Source organism: Somniosus microcephalus, chromosome 5 (genome assembly GCF_052327205.1).
Source record: "Somniosus microcephalus isolate GS21.2 chromosome 5, FLI_Smic_1.0, whole genome shotgun sequence".
Taxonomy (NCBI): domain Eukaryota; kingdom Metazoa; phylum Chordata; class Chondrichthyes; order Squaliformes; family Somniosidae; genus Somniosus; species Somniosus microcephalus.
Genome location: NC_140991.1, coordinates 99,872,453 through 99,893,079, shown reverse-complemented (window position 1 = coordinate 99,893,079; position 20,627 = coordinate 99,872,453). Strand labels below are relative to the sequence as shown.

At 51.9% G+C, this 20,627-nt stretch overlaps 1 pseudogene; it reads left to right on the top strand.

Annotated features, from left to right (window-relative positions):
• The window catches only part of LOC147117229 (uncharacterized), a 189,917-nt pseudogene extending 173,908 nt beyond the window's left edge, over positions 1-16,009 (top strand).
• Positions 16,010-20,627: the final 4,618 nt, after the last annotated feature.

Genomic DNA, 20,627 nt, shown 5'->3' with positions numbered 1-20,627 from the left:
AAGGTTGACCAATCGTACAGTCGAGCGACCCGATGGTTGACCAATTGCTGCGTCATGGGGGCGGGTTCATTGCATGTGCGGGTGGGGCCATCCTACAATTGAGTGACGTGATGATTGACCAATCCTACACTTCAGTGACCTGATGGTTGACCAATCGGTGTGTCACACTGCGTGTGTGGGCGGGCCTAATGGTTCTGACCCAAGCTGAGCTGCCGCCATCTTAATTCCTCCCTCGATTTTTTTCCCCCAGTTTGTCTGTGTGTGGATCGCATTTTATCCACCACAAATTTGGTACTTAGGAGCCCAACTAACTCATTATATAATTTGTGTGTAATAAATGAGTCCATTATCTGTTTAATTTCTCCAGGTCTGCTGCCTGCAGGCCTCAGGCTTTGAAGCCTGGGCCTCTCCTTGCCAGCCATGCCCAAGCTAGGCACCGGCTGTCCCGCTGGGCCCGATTCCGAACCAGCGGCCAGCCATCTTGGTAAAGGCTGGCTGGGCTCACTGCAAGCTGATCACGCTTGATTCGCGCTCGCGCTGCCCCGGCGCACGCGCACCTCCACACAGGGCCCACAGAGCGCGGGCAGAGGGAAGCGAGCAGGTTAGCGGGGGGGGGCGGGGCTCGGGAGGGGAGCGGGAGGGGGGAGCGGAGAGGGTTACCCCAGCAACCGGGCTCGGCCAGCCGCAATCGGCCGTCTCAAGCCGCTCAGGCCCAGGCCCGGTCCCGGAGATTGGGAGGGCGGAGAGGGGAGGAGGGTTACCCCCGGCAACCGGGCCTGGCCAGCTGCAATCGGCCGTCTCAAGCCGCCTCAGGCCCGGCCTCGGGAGGGGGGCGTGGGGCTCGGGGGAGGGGTGGGGGGCGGGGCCTCGGGGAGGGGGCGGGGCTCGGGAGGGGCGGGCCACGGGAGGGGGAGGGGGAGGAGGATTACCCCGGCAACCCGGCCCGGCCCTCTCTCACAGCCTGAAGGTCCCGGGGCTCGGCTCCGTTTGCGGCCGCGGGCCAGGGACTCGCCCTCTCTCTCTCTCCCCTCCCCCCCTCTCTCTCTCCCCCCCTCCCCCCTCTGTCTCTCCCCCCTCTCTCTCTCCCCCCTCCCCCGTCCCCCCTCCCCTCCCTCCACTTCTCTCTCCCTCCCCCTCCCTCTCCCCATTCCTCCGCCACTCTCTCCCCCCCTCCTCCCCCTCTCTCTCCCCTCTCCCCCTCTTTCTCCCCCCTCCCTCCCCCTCTCTCTCCCCCCTCCCCCTCTCTCTCTCCCACCCCCTCCCCCTCTCTCTCCCCCCTCCCCCTCTCTCTCTCCCCTCCCCATCTCTCTCTCCCCTCCCCCTCTCTCGCTCCCCCTCCCCCTCTCTCTCTCACACCTCCCCCCTCTCCCTCTCCCCCCTCCCCCTCCCCCACCCCTCCCCCTCCCACCCCTCCCCCTCCCCCTCCCACCCCCCTCCCCCCACTCGCTCTCTCTCTTCCCCCCACTCGATCTCTATCTTCCCCCCAGTCGCTCTCTCTCTTCACCCCAGTCGCTCTCTCCCCTCCCCCTCTCTCTCCCCCTCCCCTTCTCTCTCTCACACCTCCCCTCTCTCCCCCTCCTCCCTCCCCCCTCCCCCTCCCCCTCCCCCAACCCCTCCCCCTCCCCCCACTCGCTCTCTCTCTTCCCCCACTCGCTCTCTCTCTTCCCTCACTCGCTCTCTCTCTTCCTCCCAGTCGCTCTCTCTCTTCCCCCAGTCACTCTCTCTCTTCCCCCCAGTCGCTCTCTCTCTTCCCCCCAGTTGCTCTCTCTCTTCCCCCCAGTCGCTCTCTCTCTTACCCCCGTCGCTCTCTCTCTTACACCCAGTTGCCCCAGTCGCTCTCTCTCTTCCCCCAGTCGCTCTCTCTCTTCCCCCCAGTCGCTCTCTCTCTTCCCGCCAGTCATGCTCTCTCTTACCCCAGTCGCTCTCTCTCTTGCCCCCAGTTGCCCCAGTCGCTCTCTCTCTTCCCACCAGTCGCTCTCTCTCTTCCCCCCGTTGCTCTCTCTCTTCCCTCCAGTCGCTCTCTCTCTTCCTCCCAGTTGCTCTCTCTCTTCCCCCCAGTCACTCTCTCTCTTCCCCCCAGTCGATCTCTCTCTTCCCCCCAGTCACTCTCTCTCTTCCCCCCCAGTCGCTTTCTCTCTCTTTTCCAACAACAACATGCCCTCAAAAAAGCCTCGGCACTGCCGGGTGATGTGCCTCAATGAATCCGAGACTCGACGTTAACGGAGCAAAGCAAGGCTTTTAATAACTCAGAAAGTAATACACATTGGAGAAGTGTCTCTCATCCAGAGATCTGCTGTACTGCTGTGAGACACGCTGGGGCTTGCTTAAGTAGGGGCCAGGTATGGGCGGAGCCCTACACACAATACAATACAGGTAAGGAAATGAAACTGAAACTAAACTAAACACAGGGAATACAGTGCCTGATGAATGGCATATTTCATCACATTCACCCCTTCTACAGATTTAGTCTGTTCGGGGGTTTGATAGTCCTCTGTGACCGACGTAGCTGTTGTGGTGCCGCGGGTGTCGGCTGGGTGTCCCCGGTGGCCTCCTGGGTCTCTGCCGGGGGCGCCGCCAGGGTTGTTGAAGGGGTAGTTGGTGGGGGCACCGTTGGTCGATGTTCTTCCGGGGGTGGTGAAAGGATAGTGGGTGGGTAAGAATTGCTGTGATCGTTGTTGCTGTTGTTGTCGTGGTTGTTGTCGTTACCGGCTGGGGCGACGTCTTTTATGGACACGGTGTCCTCCCTTCCGTCGGCGTGCCGGACATACGCGTATTGGGGGTTGGCGTGGAGTAGGTGCACTGACTCCACGATGGGGTCCATCTTGTGGCCCCTCACATGCCTTCGTACAAATACCGGACCTGGGGTGGAGAGCCATGACGGCATGGATACGCCTGAGGTGGATTTCCGGGGAAAGACAAACATTCGTTCATGAGGCGTGGCATTAGTGGCAGTACACAATAGTGACCGTATCGAATGGAGCACATCTGGGAGGACTTCCTGCCAGCGGGAGATAGGGAGGCCCTTGGTCCTTAGAGCTAGAGTGACTGCTTTCCATACTGTCCCGTTCTCTCGCTCCACCTGGCCGTTACCCTGGGGGTTGTAGCTGGTGGTACGGCTCGTGGCGATCCCCCTGGACAGCATGTACTGGCGTAGCTCTTCACTCATGAAGGACGCCCCCTATCCGTATGGATGTAGCTCGGCATACCGAACAGGCAGAGCAGGCTGTTGAGGCATTTAATGACCGTGGCGCTGGTCATGTCTGGGCAGGGGAAGGCGAATGGGAAACGGGAGTATTCGTCCACAATGTTCAGGAAGTAAACATTGCGGTCGACTGACGGGAGGGGGCCCTTGAAATCTAAGCTGAGCCGCTCAAAGGGCCGTGTAGCTTTGATTAAGTGGGCTCTATCTGGGCGGTAGAACCGAGGCTTGCACTCAGCGCAAGTGCGGCAGTTCCTGGTCAGAGACCGAACTTCCTCAATCGAGTAGGGTAAGTTGCGGGACTTTATGAAGTGGAACAGCCGTGTGACCCCTGGGTGGCAGAGGTCGTTGTGGAGGGTCTGTAGCCGATCCCCGGTGGCGCTGGTACACATCCCTCGTGAGAGGGCGTCGGGGGATTCGTTAAGGGCCCCTGGCCGGTAAATGATATCATACTCGAAGGTGGAGAGCTCGATCCGCCACCTAAGAATCTTATCATTTTTAATCTTCCCCCTCTGTTTATTATTGAACATAAACGCTACCGACCGCTGGTCGGTAAGTAGGGTGAAGCGTTTGCCGGCTAGGTAGTGGCGCCAGTGGCGCACTGCCTCCACGATGGCTTGGGCCTCCTTTTCCACGGAGGAGTGTCTGATCTCGGGCCCTTGGAGGGTCCTCGAGAAGAAAGCTACAGGCCGCCCCGCCTGGTTGAGGGTGGCCGCCAAGGCAAAGTCAGACGCATCACTTTCCACTTGAAAGGGAGTGTTCTCGTCCACTGCCTGTAGCGTGGCCCGCTCAATATCCCGCTTAATGCTTTTGAAGGCAGCGTGGGCCTCAGCAGAGAGCGGAAAAGAGGATGCTTTCAAGAGGGGGCGGGCTTTGTCGGAGTAGTTGGGGACCCATTGGGCATAATAAGAAAATAACCCCAGGCACCTTTTCAGGGCTTTGGGAGTGTTGGGCAGGGGGAGCTCCCGTAGGGGGCGCAATCGGTCGGGGTCTGGTCCGATTTCCCCATTCTCCACCACGCTGCCTAGTATGCAGAGGCGCGTGGTGTTGAAAACGCACTTGTCCTCGTTGTAAGTGAGGTTGAGTTTTTGTGCGGTTTTCAGGAACCTCTCGAGGTTCGAGTCGTGATCCTGCTGGTTGTGACCGCAGATGGTGACGTTGTCGAGGTAGGGGAAGGTTGCCTGCAAGTGGTGGTCATCGACCATGCGGTCCATCTCCCTCTGGAAGACCGAGACCCCATTCGTCACCCCAAAGGGGACTCTGAGGAATTGGTAGAGGCGTCCGTTCGCCTCGAAGGCGGTGTACGGGCGGTCCTCTGGTCTGATAGGGAGCTGGTGGTATGCTGACTTGAGGTCGATGGTGGAGAACACCCGATATTGGGCGATTTGGTTCACCATCTCGGATATGCGGGGTAGCGGGTAGGCGTCTAGCTGGGTGTATAGATTAACCGTCTGGCTATAATCTATCACCATCCGCTTCTTCTCGCTACCCCTCACCACCACCACTTGGGTGCGCCACGGGCTGTTGCTGCGTTCGATAATGCGCTCCTTCAGGAGCCTGTCTACCTCGGTCGCGATAAACCGCCTGTCCTCCCAGCTGTACCTCCTGCTTTTGGTCGCTATTGGCCGGCAGTTGGGAGTAAGGTTCGCGAATAGCGAAGGCGGCTTTACCTTCAGGGTAGCCAGACCGCACACTGTGAGGGGCAGCTGGGACCCACCGTAATTGAGCGTGATGCTTTGGAGGTGGCACTGGAAATCCAGGCCCAAGATCATGCTCACACATAGATTCTTCATGATTAGTAATTTAAAATTATCGTATACAGTTCCGTTAACGGACAATTGTACCGCGCAGTAACCCATAATGGTCGATGTCTGGGTTTTATCAGCCATAGAGATGGTGCCCCGAGCAGGGACCACCGTTAGAGAGAGTTCTTGTGCTAGTTCAGGGTGGATAAAACTCTCCGTGCTTCCACTGTCAATTAAACATTTAACCCCGCACCTGTTTACCTCGATGTCCACCATTGATTTGGATAGCGGGTGCAGTCTGGTCTGGTCCACTGTGACCGATGCCACTGTAGGGCCCTGATCGAGACAAGATGGCGTCCACACTGTCTGCTCACAAGATGGTGGACCCCACGTGGTCGGGCAAGATGGCGTCCAAGATGGCCGCTCCCACGGCGCACACGCGGTGGTGGCGGGTTTGCCAGCGGGGTTCCCTCTGCACACCTTCCCGAAGTGCCCCTTCTTACCGCACTTAAAGCAGGTGGTGCCTTTCGCCGGGCACAGGTTTCTGATGTGCTTCGGCTGCCCGCAGAAGTAGCAGTTGGGGCCCCGACGCGTCGCGGCTGTCGTAGGCCTTCTGGGGGGAGGGCGGGGCCCCGACGGTGTCGGGCTGCCGGGCGGGGAAGATGCCTTCCAAGATGGCGGCGCCCTTGGTGCACACGTGGCGGCGTGGGCGGCGCGGGCCGAAGAGTAGGCGTCCGAGTTTCTCTGGGCCACATCCAGGGATCGCGCTGTGTCCACAGCCTGTTTCAGGTCCAATCCCGTTTTTTCCAGTAGTCTCTGCCGGATGTAAGTGGAGCTGAGGCCTGCAATAAAGGCATCACGAACAAGCTCGTCAGTGTACACTGCGGCTTTTACATCTTGGCACTTGCAGTCTTTGCCAAGCGTTTTCAGGGTGACTAGGAACTCATCCAGCGATTCCCCAGGTCGCTGTGTGCGAGTAGCGAGCAGATGCCTAGCGTGCACCTTGTTCGTAGGCTGCTGATAATGCGCCTTTAGGATGTCGCAGGCGGCCGGGTACGTGTCGGCGTCTTGGATGAGGGGGTAAACCCGGTGGCTTACCCAATTCTGCAGGATTCCGAGTTTCATACTCTCAGCGTCCGTCGCGCCTGTGATGGTGGCGGAATTGTCCAGGAAGAATTCCATACACTATAACCAGTGTCCGAATCGTGCCGATGCATCAGAAGCATGCGGGTCCAAATCCAAACGTTCGGGTTTCAAGAGTTGGTCCATTGCGTTGAAAATTGAGTTAATAAAATTGATGTGCCTCAATGAATCCGAGACTCGACGTTAACGGAGCAAAGCAAGGCTTTTATTAACTCAGAAAGTAATACACATTGGAGAAGTGTCTCTCATCCAGAGATCTGCGGTACTGCTGTGAGACACGCAGGGGCTTGCTTAAGTAGGGGCCAGGTATGGGCGGAGCCCTACACACAATACAATGCAGGTAAGGAAATGAAACTGAAACTAAACTAAACACAGGGAATACAGTGCCTGATGAATGGCATATTTCATCACACCGGGCACCCCCAGCTAGTATATATATATATAAGGGCCGGTGAGTGTAAAGATGTAAAAAGTAATCGAAGTGTGACATCACCAGAAAGCAGGTAAGTGATTGGTTGGTGAGTATTTCTCTATTTCTCGCTTTTTTTCCAAACTTGAGCATCTAAATTTAAGTGCCTTGGTGTAGATTAAAAGCAATACGTATTCCAAATTTTAAAACTAATTAATTAATTGAGATGGGAGACCAGGCAATGTGTTGTTGTTATTGCATGTGGGAGCTCGTGGACACCATTGAGGTCCAGGGCGACTACATCTGCAGCAAATGTTGGCTGCTCGAGGAACTTCGGCTCCGAGTTGATCAGCTGCAGTCCGAGCTTCAGACACTGCGACACATTAGGGAGGGGGAGCGTTACCTGGACACTATGTTCCAGGAGGCAGTCACACACACAAGAATAATTACTTCCAATTTGGCCCATGGTCAGGGACAGGAGGGTGTGACTACAAGCGACGCAGGTATTGGGATCCAGGAGGTAGTGGTGGAGGAGCCTCAGCCCTTGGTCTTGTCCAGCAGGTATGAGATTCTTGCTCCCTGTGTGGACGAGGTCAGGGACTGCAGGGAGGATGAGCAAACTGACCACAGCACCGTGGTACAGGGAGCCATTCAAGTGGAGGGAGCAAAAAGAAATGTTGTAGTGATTGGGGACAGTATAGTGAGGGGGATAGATACTGTTCTCTGCAGCCGAGAGCGTGAGCCCCGAAGGCTGTGTTGTCTGTCTGGTGCCAGGGTTAAGGACATCTGCTCTGGGCTGTAGAGAAACTTGGAGTGAAAGGGGGACGATCCAGTTGTCATGGCCCACATAGGTACCAATGACATAGATAGGACAAAGAAAGAGGTTCTGCTGAGAGAGTATGAGCAGCTAGGGGCTAAATTAAAAAGCACAAAGGTAATAATCTCTGGATTATTACCTGAGCCACGAGTGAATCTGCATAGGGTAAATAAGATCAGAGAAATGAACGAGTGGCTCAAAGACTGGTGTGGGAGAAATGGGTTTTGATTTATGGTGCACTGACACCAGTACAGGGATAAGAGGGAGCTGTTCCGTTTGGACGAGCTTCACTTGAACCATGCTGGGGCTAGAGTCCTGGCAAATCGAATAACTAGGGCTGTAGAGAGGGCTTTAAACTAAATAGTAGCGGGGAGGATCCAGGTGAGCGGGAAAATAAAAAGTCAATGAGAAATGAGAAAGCAATGGAGCTGGCTAGAGATGGGGGAAATAATAACCAGAGTGTGACAGGAAGGGACAGAGGGGTAGAAATTCGGTTGGTTGCGCCACCTATTAGCGCCTAAAGATGCTGAGAAGTGGGGCGCTAGCCAACTAGCGCCCGGGCGCAGCGATCCTTGCGCCTCCTCCCATATTGAGCGGACATTTAGCAACGTCATTTCAGTGTGCAACGCCTTTTGGGCGTCCCGGACCGGAAATTCAGTGGCGCCCCCCTCCGTTCCGCCTGGTGCTAATAAGGACAGCTTACCTGGAACGTTCCCCAGCCGCTCTCGGGCTGGGGGGGGCGCTCTTTAAAGGGGACTGCTGTGGTTTGAACGCGGCAGCCATTTCTGGAGCACAACTTCTTCCAGAGTTACAGAGAGTTGCTGAGCTGCACACTGAGAGCCCTTTCACCACTGAGTCAGTGCTGGCAGCAGAACTTCAGCCTTCTGACCATCTCCTTGCTGTTGGTGAGCTTTTCAGACGGGGAAACTTTCTGCGCGCACTTATTATGGGGGCTGCATTGGAGGCGAACGTCCTGCTGCTGAATCATCTGGAAAGGGCACAGAGACGCAGGGAGAGAGGGGCAGGCATGGCCAGACGGTGGAGGGACAACAGACGTCGCCACAGGAGACCGTACGCTGCCAGGGTTTTCCGACAGCAGTTCTCATACATGAACATGTCGGAGGAGCAGTGTATCAGAAGGCTGCACTTTAGAAAGGAGGTGGTGACTGAGCTGTGCCACCTGCTTCAGCCAGATCTGCAGCCTCAGCTAAGGTGCAGGACATCTCTGTCGGTGGCTGCGAAGATCACTGTTGCCCTTAACTTCTACGCAAGTGGCTCCTTTCAGGGCACAACTGGGGACATAGCCAACATCTCACAGTTTGCGGTGCATTGCTGCATCCGTCAAGTGACTGATGCCCTGTATAAAAGGAGGCGGCAGTACATCTCCTTCCAAATGACCCCGGACAAGCAGTGGGAGCGCGCAGAGGGCTTCGCAGCAATAGCGGACTTCCCCATGGTGCAGGGTGCCATTGACTGCACGCACGTGGCTTTGCGGGCACCTGTAGAGAATGCGGAGGAGTTCCTCAACCGCAAGGGGTTCCATTCCTTGAATGTCCAGCTGCTCTGTGACCACCGATAGCTGATCCTCACAGTGAATGCTCAGTTCCCAGGAAGCAGCCACGACGCCTTCATCCTGCGCCAGGCTTCTGTTGCAGACCTTTTCGAGGCCCCGGCTCACCCAGGAGGCTGGCTTCTCGGGGACAAGGGCTATCCCCTGTGCACCCCGCTCCGTTCACCCAGCACCCCTGCTGAAGAACGCTACAATGTGAGCCATCAGGCGATGAGCAACATTGTGGAGCACACAATTGGCGTGCTAAAGCAGTGGTTCCGCTGTCTGGACCATTCCGGAGGAGCCCTGCAGTACTCGCCTGAGCGAGTCTCCCACTTCTTGGTGTGTTGCATGCTACATAACCTCGCTATCCTATGTACTCAGCCAATGCCACCAGACATTGAAGCACCAGCAGAGGAGGAGGATGATGAGGAGGAGGAGGACGAGGACGAGGACGAGGAGGAGGATGAGGACCAAGATGGGAGGGAGGCACAAACTGGAAGGTCTGTCCGTCAGAGGCTGATCAGCAGTTGCTTCTAGGCCCCTCTAACGGAATGCTTGCTGCCATTCCAGGAACTGGAATGGTACCGTCCTGATATCCCAAAGCCTGTGAAGGGCAAAATTCATGTAAATAGCAGACATGGCCATTGTAAATAAAGGAAGTTGTTTATTGTACAAAATGTGCTTCCTTCCAACAAAACAAAGCAATGACAACAAAAAGCAAAAATATCACACTGACACATAAGTGTCTCGCACACCCAGGAGACTGTCAAAAACATTACTACCATCCAGACCAGCATCCTTGGCCTTGATTTCAACAAAAACGGGATTTCACCAGCACCCTCTAATCTTTCTCCCTTAATGGTGATCTGCTTCTCTTGCGAGTTCTGCCCTGTCCCTCCCTGCAGCTCCTTCGCAGTGGGACCCCAGTGGCTGCAGCAAGGCTGGGGGAGGCCTGCTGACTGTCCGAAATCACAGATGCCCGTGAGGAATGGTCTGGACGAGCTCTGGCCCTGGAGGGCCCGGCTGCTGACTGCTCCAACGTCGCATGGGTGGAAGCAGTCTGTCCTGCAGGTGGTGGCAGCTGCAGTGGAGATGTGCCAGCGGTTGGAGCAGGAATGCTGTCATCCTGAGAGCGAACAGCAGCTCCCTGGTCAGCCAACACACTGGCACTCTGACGAGCCAGCAACGCAGCATGCGCAGCAATCGGCTGGTCCACAGATTGCTGGCCTGTTGTGGTGCTGCAAGGGCCCCGGGGAATCCTGCCTGATCCAGCGAGGGTGGCAACAGTCAGTTGTCGCGTGGCCTCAATCTGCGCCTGCGTGAGACCAGCGAGTGACTGCATGGCAGCACTCAGCACTTGTGTGGCAGGTGCCAGTGCTTCGGTGAAGCCCTGGACAGTCCTTTCTATTGCTGTCGTGAAGCCCTGGACAGTCCTTTCCACTGCTGTCGCGAAGCCCTGGACAGTCCTTTCCATTGCTGTCGCGAAGCCCTGGACAGTTCTTTCCACTGCTGTCGCGAAGCCCTGGACAGTCCTTTCCATTGCTGTCGCGAAGCCCTGGACAGTCCTTTCCATTGCTGTCGTGAAGCCCTGTGCACTCCGGGCCTGTGCTGCGCCGAAGTCTTGGACACTCCTTGCCAGTGTCTCGATGGATTCAGGCATCCTTGCCACTGCAGCCATGAGCTCAGTGTGCCTCAGCCCAGCCTGGGCGCTCATTTCAGAGAGGGCACACATCTCCTCTGCGCTCTGTGCAGCAGCACCCGCGGCCTAACTCGCCCTCCGGGGAGACGGCCCCCGAGCTTCCCTACCCCCCTCGCGTTGCTGCAGCCCGCTGGTTCCTGGAGCTGGCTCCTCCCCAGAGCATTCCCCCCCGCTCCCCTCCAGGGAAGTAGTCTCCCCAGTCGGCAGATGGGCTGGCTCGCCTGAGGGTGGTTCAGATGGTCCGGCTTCCTCCTGGTCGTTGCCTCCAGAGTCAGTGGCACTGGCAGCTTGAGGGCCTGGCTCCCGAGCTGGTGATGCAGCATCTGAAAGCAGGGAGGTTGAAGAGTGGCTTTAGCGAAAGGACAGGGTGGCAGCAAGGGATGCATGAGTGCTGCAATGCGCTGACTTGGGCCCAAAGTGAAAAAGCATGCTGGTGGGGGGAACAAGTGGAAGGAGAGAGTTCAGAAAGGTGATGACCTTACCATCGCTCTGCACAATGGGGTCAGTGGCTCCAGGGGTGACAGGACCACTCATCCGGCCTCCAGCAATCTGGTGTACACGCTCTTCGAAGTCTGTCAGGGTCTGCAGAGAGGCCGGCCTCCTCTGGTACGAATCTGCTCCCGACGGTTCCTGGCCAGCTTGGCCTGCAAGAGAAAGAATGGGAAGTGATGAAACATGCTGCCCTGATCTGACATCACATGCCCCCCATGGTAGAATAGCCCTTACATTATGCACTGAGCTGAATGTGCGTGTGTGTTTCCAGAAAGGGCCGTGGGTTATGGATGACGGCTGGCCATTGGGGCTTTGCAGACCCTCTGGCCATAAAGTGAGGTGCAGATGGAGGGATGGAGATGATTGTGAAAAAGGCACTTACCCTAACGACCCAAGTGAGGTCGTTGAACTTCTTCCTGCATTGAACAGGAGTTCTGGGCACCACGCTGGTGGAGGTCACTCTCTGGGAAACTTCCCTCCAAGCTCGCTGGTAATCTCTCTGATGAGGCCGCCTGCCATTTTCGGGGTACAGCACAGCCTGCCGGCGTGCCACTGCGCCAACCAGAGCATCCAAGGCCTCATCACTGAATCGCTCTGCTCTCTGCCTGACCCTCTCCATGTCTGGGAAGTCTGGTACGCCACAGGTTGCTCAGCACCGATTTTGAGGCCTACAAGGTGCAGAGTGTGGCTGCTGATGCTACTTGACCTGCCCCTTTAAGAGCTGGCCGGCGCCAGTGTGTCTCGTGGAAATCGATTATTGACAGCACCTGCGCTGCGCCTGGCCGCCGAGAAATTGAGTTGCACCGCCGGGTTAGCGCCTTATGAGTAGCGTGCAGCGCCTGATTTAGCGCCGCAATCACCTTCAGGGGCGCTGCAACCCAATATCATGTGAGGTGGCAATAAATTGCGCCTGGCGCTAAAGTTTGCGCAACGCTATAATACAGAGAAATGATATTGGGTCAAAGGAGCAGGATAGTGAAACAGTTTGGGTGGAGGTAAGGAATAATAAGGGGAAAAAAACACTAGTGGGTGTAGTCTATAGGCCTCCGAACAGTTGCAACTCTGTTGGACGGAGTATTAATCAGGAAATAGTTCAGGCTTGTAATAAGGGAACAGCTATAATTATGGGGGATTTTAATTATCATATTAACTGGACAAATCAAATTGGGCAGAGCAGCCTTGAGGAAGAGTTCATTGAGTGTATTAGGGATGGGTTTCTTGAGCAGTATGTAACTGAACCGACCAGGGGGCAAGCAACCTTAGATCTGGTCCTGTGTAATGAGACGGGATTAATTAAAAATGTCCTAGTAAAGGATCCCCTTGGAATGAGTGACCATAACATGGTTGAATTCCATATTCAATTAGAGGGTGAGAAGGTTGGATCTCAAACAAGCATGCTGAGCTTGAATAAAGGAGACTATGAAGGTATGAGAGCGGAATTAATTAGAGTGGACTGGGAAAATAGATTAAAGGGTAAGACGGTACATGACCAGTGGTGTACATTTAAGGAGTTATTTTACAACTTCCAAAAAAAATATATTCCACTGAGGAAAAAAGGGTGTAAAAGAAAAGATAGCCATCCGTGGCTAAGTAAAGTAATTAAGGATAGTATCCGACTAAAAACAAGGGCATATAAGGTAGCCAAATCTAGTGGGAGGATGGAAGATTGGGAAGTCTTTAAAAGACAGCAAAAAATAACAAAAAGATTGATTAAGAAAGGGAAGATAGATTATGAAAGTAAATTAGCAAAAAATATAAAAACAGACAGTAAAAGTTTCTATAGTTATATAAAAAGAAAAAGGGTGGCTAAAGTAAATGTTGGTCCCTTAGAGGATGAGACCGGGAAATTAATGGTGGGAAACATGGAGATGGCAAAAACACTGAACAATTATTTTGTATCAGTCTTTACAGTAGAGGACACTAAGAATATCCCAACACTGGACAAACAGGGGGCTCTAGGGGGGGAGGAACTAAATACAATTAAAATCACTAAGGAAGTGGTACTTGGTAAAATAATGGGACTCAAGGCGGATAAATCCCCTGGACCTGATGGCTTGCATCCTAGGGTCTTGAGGGAAGTAGCGGTAGGGATTGTGGATGCATTGGTAATAATTTTCCAAAACTCACTGGACTCAGCAAAGGTCCCGGCAGATTGGAAAACTGCTAATGTAACACCCTTATTTAAAAAGGGTAGTAGGCAGAAGGCTGGAAACTATAGACCTGTTAGCCTAACATCTGTGGTTGGTAAAATGTTAGAGTCCATTATTAAGGAGACAGTAACGGGACATTTGGATAAACATAATTTAATAGGGCAAACTCAGCATGGTTTCATGAAGGGGAAGTCATGTTTAACAAATTTGCTTGAGTTCTTTGAGGAAGTAACATACAGGGTGGATAAAGGGGAACCAGTGGACGTAGTGTATTTAGACTTCCAAAAGGCATTTGACAAGGTGCCACACAAAAGATTATTGCTCAAGATAAAAAATCACGGGATTGGGGGTAATATTCTGGCGTGGGTGGAGGATTGGCTCTCTAACAGAAAGCAGAGAGTTGGGATAAATGGTTCGTTCTCAGATTGGCAACCAGTAACTAGTGGTGTTCCGCAGGGGTCAGTGCTGGGTCCCCAACTCTTTACAATCTATATTAATGATTTGGAGGAGGGGACCGAGTGTAACATATCAAAGTTTGCAGATGATACAAAGATGGGATGGAAAGTAGTGAGTGAGGAGGACATAAAAAACCTGCAAAGGGACATAGACAGGCTAAGTAAGTGGGCAGAGATTTGGCAGATGGAATACAATACTGGAAAGTGTGAGGTTATGCACTTTGGCAGGAAAAATCATAGAGCAAGTTATTATCTTAATGGCAAGAAACTGGAAAGTACTGTAGTACAAAGGGATCTGGGGGTCCTGGTGCATGAAACTCAAAAAGTTAGTATGCAGGTGCAGCAAGTGATTAAGAAGGCCAATGGAATGTTGGCTTTTATTGCTAGGGGGTTGGAATATAAAAACAGGGAGGTATTGCTGCAGTTGTACAAGGTATTGGTGAGGCCGCACCTGGAATACTGCATACAGTTTTGGTGTCCATACTTAAGAAAAGACATACTTGCTCTCGAGTCAGTACAAAGAAGGTTCACTCGGTTAATCCCGGGGATGAGGGGGTGGTCATATGAGGAGAGGTTGAATAGATTGGGACTCTACTCATTGGAGTTCAGAAGAATGAGAGGCGATCTTATTGAAACATATAAGATTGTGAAGGGGCTTGATCGGGTGGATGCGGTGAGGATGTTCCCAATGATGGGTGAAACTAGAACTAGGGGGCATAATCTTAAAATAAGGGGCTGCTCATTCAAAACTGAGATGAGGAGAAACTTCTTCACTCAGAGGGTGGTAGGTTTGTGGAATTTGCTGCCCCAGAAAGCTGTGGAAGCTACATCATTAAATAAATTTAAAACAGAAATAGATAGTTTCCTAGAAGTAAAGGGAATTAAGGGTTACGGGGAGCGGGCAGGAAATTGGACATGAGTCTAGGTTCGGAATGGTCATGGCCCTGTGGGTAGTGGAGTGGGCCCAGGGGCCGTGTAGCCTTGTTCTGCTCCTACTGTGTTCTAATTCTGTTAGATTTCAGGAGATGGTTTTATTCCTGTTCCTGGCTGGGGTGGAGATCGCCTTTACAGAAGGTAAGTACTGTAGAAAATATAGGGACAGAGTGATCTCCTGGAAGAATTTCGATCGCCTAGATGGGTCGGAGAGGAATTTCCCAGATTTTTTTCTCCCAAATTGGCCATTGGGTCTTTATCTGGTTTTTCGCCTCTCCCGGGAGATCACATGGGTTCGGGTGGATGCAGAGTGATAGAAGATTTGAGGTTAGGATCAGATCAGCCATGATCTTATTGAATGGTGGAGCAGGCTCGAGGGGCCGATTGGCCTACTCCTGCTCCTATTTCTTATGTTCTTATGTTCTTATGCCAGTACTAGCGCCCAAAATGGGGCGATACCGAATTTCTCCCCCAGAATGTTTAAAAATAAGAGTGTAACAGAAAAATAGGCCAAAACAAGGAAAAATGGTAAAAAGACAACGTTAAAAGCTCTATATCTGAATGCACGCAGCATTCGTAACAAGATAAATGAGTTGACGGCACAAGTAGATACAAAGGGGTATGATCTGGTCGCCATTACAGAGACGTCGTTGCAAGGCGACCAGGGCTGGGAACTGAATATTCCAGAATATATGATAATTCGGAAGGATAGAAAGAAAGGAAAGGGAGGTGGGGTGGCTTTGTTGATAAAAGATGAGATCAGTGCAGTTGTGAGAAGTGATATTGGCTCAGAAGATCAACATGTAGAATCGGCTTGGGTGGAGATAAAAAATAATAAGGGGTAAAAGTCTCTGGTGGGCATAGTCTACAGGCCCCCGAACAGTAGCAATGCTGTTGGACAGAGTATAAATCAACAAATAATGGAAGCCTGTAAAAAAGGTCCAGTAATAATCATGGGTGATTTTAATCTCCATATTGATTGGACAAATCAAATTGACCATGGTAGCCTGCAGGAGGAGTTCATAGGGTGCATCCGGAATGTTTTCCTAGAACAGTATGTAATGGAACCAACCAGGGAGCAGGCTATCTTGGATCTGGTACTATGTAATGAGACAGAATTAATAAATGATCTCATAGTAAAGGATCCTCTAGGAAAGAGTGATCATAGCATGGTTGAATTTCAAATTCAGTTGGAGGGTGAGAAAGTTGTATCCCAAACCAGTGTCCTGATCTTAAACAAAGGCAATTATAATGGCATGAGGGCAGAACTGGTTAAAGTGGACTAGAAAAACAAATTAAATGGTAAGAAAGTTGAAATGCAGTGGCAGACATTTAAGGAGATATTTCATAACTCTCAACAAAAATATATTCCAGTGAGAAAGAAATATTTTAAGAGAAGGGAGCACCATCCGTAGCTAACTAAGGAAGTAAAGGATGGTATCAAATTGATAATGAAGGCATACAATGTTGCCAAGATTAGTGGGAGACCAGAGGATTGGGAAATTTTAAAACCAGCAAAGGATGACTAAAAAAATAATGAAGAGAGAGAAGATGAATTATGAGAGTAAGCTGGCAAGAAACATTAAAACAGATAGTAAGAGCTTCTACAGGTATATAAAAAGGAAGAGGGTTGCTAAAGTAAACGTTGGTCCCTTAGAGGATGAGACTGGGGAATTAATAATGGGGAATGGGAAAATGGCAGAGACTCTGAACAAATATTTTGCATCTGTTTTCACTTTAGAAGACACTAACAACGTCCCAATAATGGATAATCAAGGGGCCACAGGGAGTGGGGAACTAAAAACAATCACTATCACTAAGGAAATAGTACTCGGTAAAATAATGGGACTAAAAGACGACAAGTTCCCTGAACCAGATGGCTTGCATCCCAGGGTCTTAAAAGAAGTGGCTGCAGAGATAATGGATGCATTGGTTGCAATATACCAAAATTCCCTGGACTCTGGAGAGGTCACAGCGGATTGGAAAACCACTAATGTAACACCCCTATTTAAGAAAGGAGGGAGACAGAAAGCAGGAAACTATAGACCAGTTAGCCTAACATCTGGCGTTGGGAAAATGCTGGAGTCCTTCATTAAGGAAGCAGTAGCAGGGCATTTAGAAAAACATACTGCAGTCAAACAGAGTCAGCATGGTTTTAGGAAAGGGAAATCATATTTAACAAATTTGCTGGAGTTCTTTGAGGATGTAACAAGAGCTTGACGTGGCGACTGGAAGAGTGCTGATGCAGGATGAAGGCATCGTGGCTGCTGCCAGGATAGCGGGCATTGGTGGTGAGGATTCACTGTAAGTGGTCGCATACCAACTGCAAATTAAGTGACTGGTAGCCTTTGCAGTTATGGAAGATCTCAGGATTGTTATGCAGTGCCCGCAAAGCCACGTGGGTGCAGTCAATGGCGCCTTGCACCATGGGGGAGCCTGCTATCGTGGCAAAGCAACATGCACGCTCGCCCTGCTTCTCTCTGGTGATCAGTAACCAATGTAGCCCCTTCTCCTGCTGCAGAGAGACTCAGTGACCTCCCGGATGCAGATATGGACAGCGAACTGTCAGATGTTAAATATGTCTCCTGCTGCAGACTGGAAGGATCCACTGGCAATTAAATTGAGGGCCACAGTGACCTTGACTGCCACTGAGAGAACTGTGATCGCCCTTGTCTGAGGCTGCAGTTCTGGTTGCAGGAGTGGCAGAGTTCTGTGACCACCAGTCGGGAAGGAGTGGCAAAGGGAGTCCTCAACATTGACTCCAGACCCTATGAAGTCTCATGGCTTCAGGTCAAGCATGGGCAAGGAAACCTCCTGCTGATTACCACCTACTGCCCTTCCTCAGCTAATGAATCAGTACTCCTCCATGTTGAACACCACTTAGAAGAAGCACTGAGAGTAGTGTAGTGTATGTGCCTTTAAGTCAGAACTACTTTTTACAGCTCCTGTATACTGTAGTACCGGCAGTGACCACACCGGTATATAAGCTGTGCGCATGCCTCTGTACCCCAGTCTAGAGATTACCCTCCTCCAGTAAAGACCTGTTGTTTGTTAATGTACAGCATCCGTGTGATTATTTATCCACTGAACCACGGATCTAACAGTGGCGACGAATGTCGATTCGAATCTAACTGCAACATAAAAAAAAAAAAAAATAGTCGAGTCCAGGAACACGGGCGTCGACCGCGAGCAACCGCCCAGCAGTCAGGCAGAGATCCAACTTCGCTGGGGAGGCTCTGGAGAGCCGGGCTTGGTTCCCCAGCCACAACGAGCAGTAAGAGACCGACGACAGGTCCAGAGCAGACCCTTCCCGAGCAGCGGCGGCTGGAGCCGACCGACGGCAGAGAGAGAGCAGAGCAGCGTTGATGGGGTAAGAAAGAGGGTGAAGAGAGCAGGGCACAGTCGGGGGTTGATCACCGAGCGGCGTCGAGGAAAAATACTGCAAACCGGAGAGAGAGAGGGTAAGAAACAGCCGAGTTCTAGACTGAGCGGCGTCGACAAATATCAAGAGAAGAATGCGTAGAGCACAGCCAGGGATCACGGGCTGATCAGGGTCCATGGGGCGAAGCAAGGGGAGATGCCATTGAGCCGCGGAGAAGCAGGGAGAGCGCGGGAGGCGCCATTGAGCCGCGGAGAAGAAGGAAGAGCGCGGGAGACGCCATTTTGCGAAGCCGCAGTGGAGAAGACGGGCGAGCGCGGGAAGGAAGGGAAGCGCGGGAGACGCCATTTTGTGCCAGCGGAGAAGAAGGGGAAGCGCGGGAGGCGCCATTGGTGATAGTTAACGCACAACCAAGGATGCCGAAGAGTGGCAGTATCTCTACGTTCGGCAATGAAGTCGAAGATTGGGCGACATATGTGGAACGTATTGAGGTGTACTGCAGGTCGAATGAAGTGCCAGATGCTAATAAAGCACTGGTTCTGTTAAATTCCATGGGTGCAAAAACTTATGGGTTACTGCAAAATCTAATAACCCCAGAGAAGCCGGTAAACAAGAATTTTGAAAGCATAGTAGGAATCCTACAGGACCACTTAAACCCCACACCGCTGCTGATAGCAGAACGATTTAAGTTCCATAAAGGGAACCAACACAAAGACGAAAGCAATGCTGAGTACCTAACGGAACTGTGCAAGCTATTGAAATACTGACAGTTTGGAGCGGGACTAGCAGGCACGTTAAGGGACAAGTTTGTGTGTGGGCTACAAAGTGAAGGAACCCAGAAATGGCTTCTATCAGAAAAGGACCTTAAGCTGGACAAAGCTTTCAGTATGGCAGTATCACATGAAGCAGCCGCAAGGGGCGCTGCAGAGATACAACGGAGGCCGCAAGAATATGGCACCAACGAAATGACCTATGGAACAGGGAAGTGCTATCGCTGCGGCAGAACAACACATGACCAGAAAGATTGTTGGTTCAAGGACCAAGTGTGCAGACAGTGTGGGAAAGCAGGACACATAGCAAGAGTCTGCAGGTCTGGGAAGAAAACCAACAGTAAGAAATCTCCACAGGAGAAGTACAAAAAGGTACACCAGGTGATGGACAGTGGTTCAGGTGAACAGAAAAGTGACACAGACTCCGGAAGCAAGGAGCTGGGTTGTCTGAAACTACATAATGTAACCGAAATGGAGGATCACCAGACTATCTGGGTTACACTCAAGATAGACGGAGTCCAAGTGGAAATGGAATTGGACACAGGGTCAGCTTTAACAGTCATAAATCAAAGAGACTACAAGCGGCTATTTTCACACATACACTTGAAAGCTACAGAGATTGTCTTGAAGACGTATACGGGGCAAAAAGTCTACCCCAAAGGGAAAATAAGGGTGAAAGTGACATATAAAGGTCAGGAAATACCTAAAATGGATATATATGTATTGCCAAATGGAGGACCACCACTGCTAGGACGTGAATGGATCCAAAAGATACAATTAGATTGGCATTCCATACAGGCACTGAAGGTTGAGGCCAAAAAGGATGACGACGTCACACCTGGACAACTGTCAAAAATGCTAACTGACGCAAAAGAAGTGTCCCAGGAGGGACTAGGAACGCTAAAAGGAATAACAGCAACAATTAAAATAGAGGAAAATGCAAGCCCAAAGTTTCTGAAGGCCAGACCAGTGCCTTATGCGATCAGACCAGTGGTTGAAGCAGAGCTGGAAGGGTTGGAACATTCAGGAGTACTGTCCAAAGTGGACTGGAGCGAGTGGGCTACACCCATCGTTCCTGTAATGAAGAGGTCGTTGAGTAATACGCCTGGGGAACCAAAGAAGGTCCGCATCTGTGGGGATTTTAAGGTGACAGTGAACCCAGTCCTTCACACGGTGCAATATCCGCTTCCACGAATTGTGGATATTTTCGCCTCGCTATCTGGTGGTAAACGCTTCACCAAAATTGATCTAGCCCAGGCGTACTTGCAAATGGAGGTAGAGGAAGCTTCGAAACATTACCTTACGATCAACACCCATAAAGGTCTCTATCAATACAACCGGCTGGTGTTTGGAGTAGCTTCGGCTCCGGCTATCTGGCAAAGGGCGATGGATCAGGTCCTGCAATGGATTCCAGGGACCCAGTGTAATTTGGACGACATCTTGGTCACGGGCGAAAATGACGGTGATCACCTCGCTAACTTGGAGAAGGTGCTCGCCAGATTAAAGGAATATGGGCTACGAGCTAATCGCCAGAAGTGCGAGTTTTTCCAGAAACAGATCTCGTATTGCAGCCACGTCATCGATGAAGAGGGGTTACATAAGTCCCCTGAAAAGATTGAGGCAGTAGTCAAGGCTCCAGCACCGGAAAATGTGTCACAACTGAGGTCGTTCCTCGGGCTGGTAAACTATTACCACAAGTTCTTACCAAATTTGTCTACGGTATTACACCCGCTGAGCACCCTACTGTAAACAGGGGTACCATGGAAGTGGGATGACGAACATAGATGAGCTTTCCAGAAGTGTAAAGAATTGATCACATCAAAAGAGATGTTGGCCCATTTCAACCCAGCACTACCAATTCATTTGGCATGTGATGCATCACCC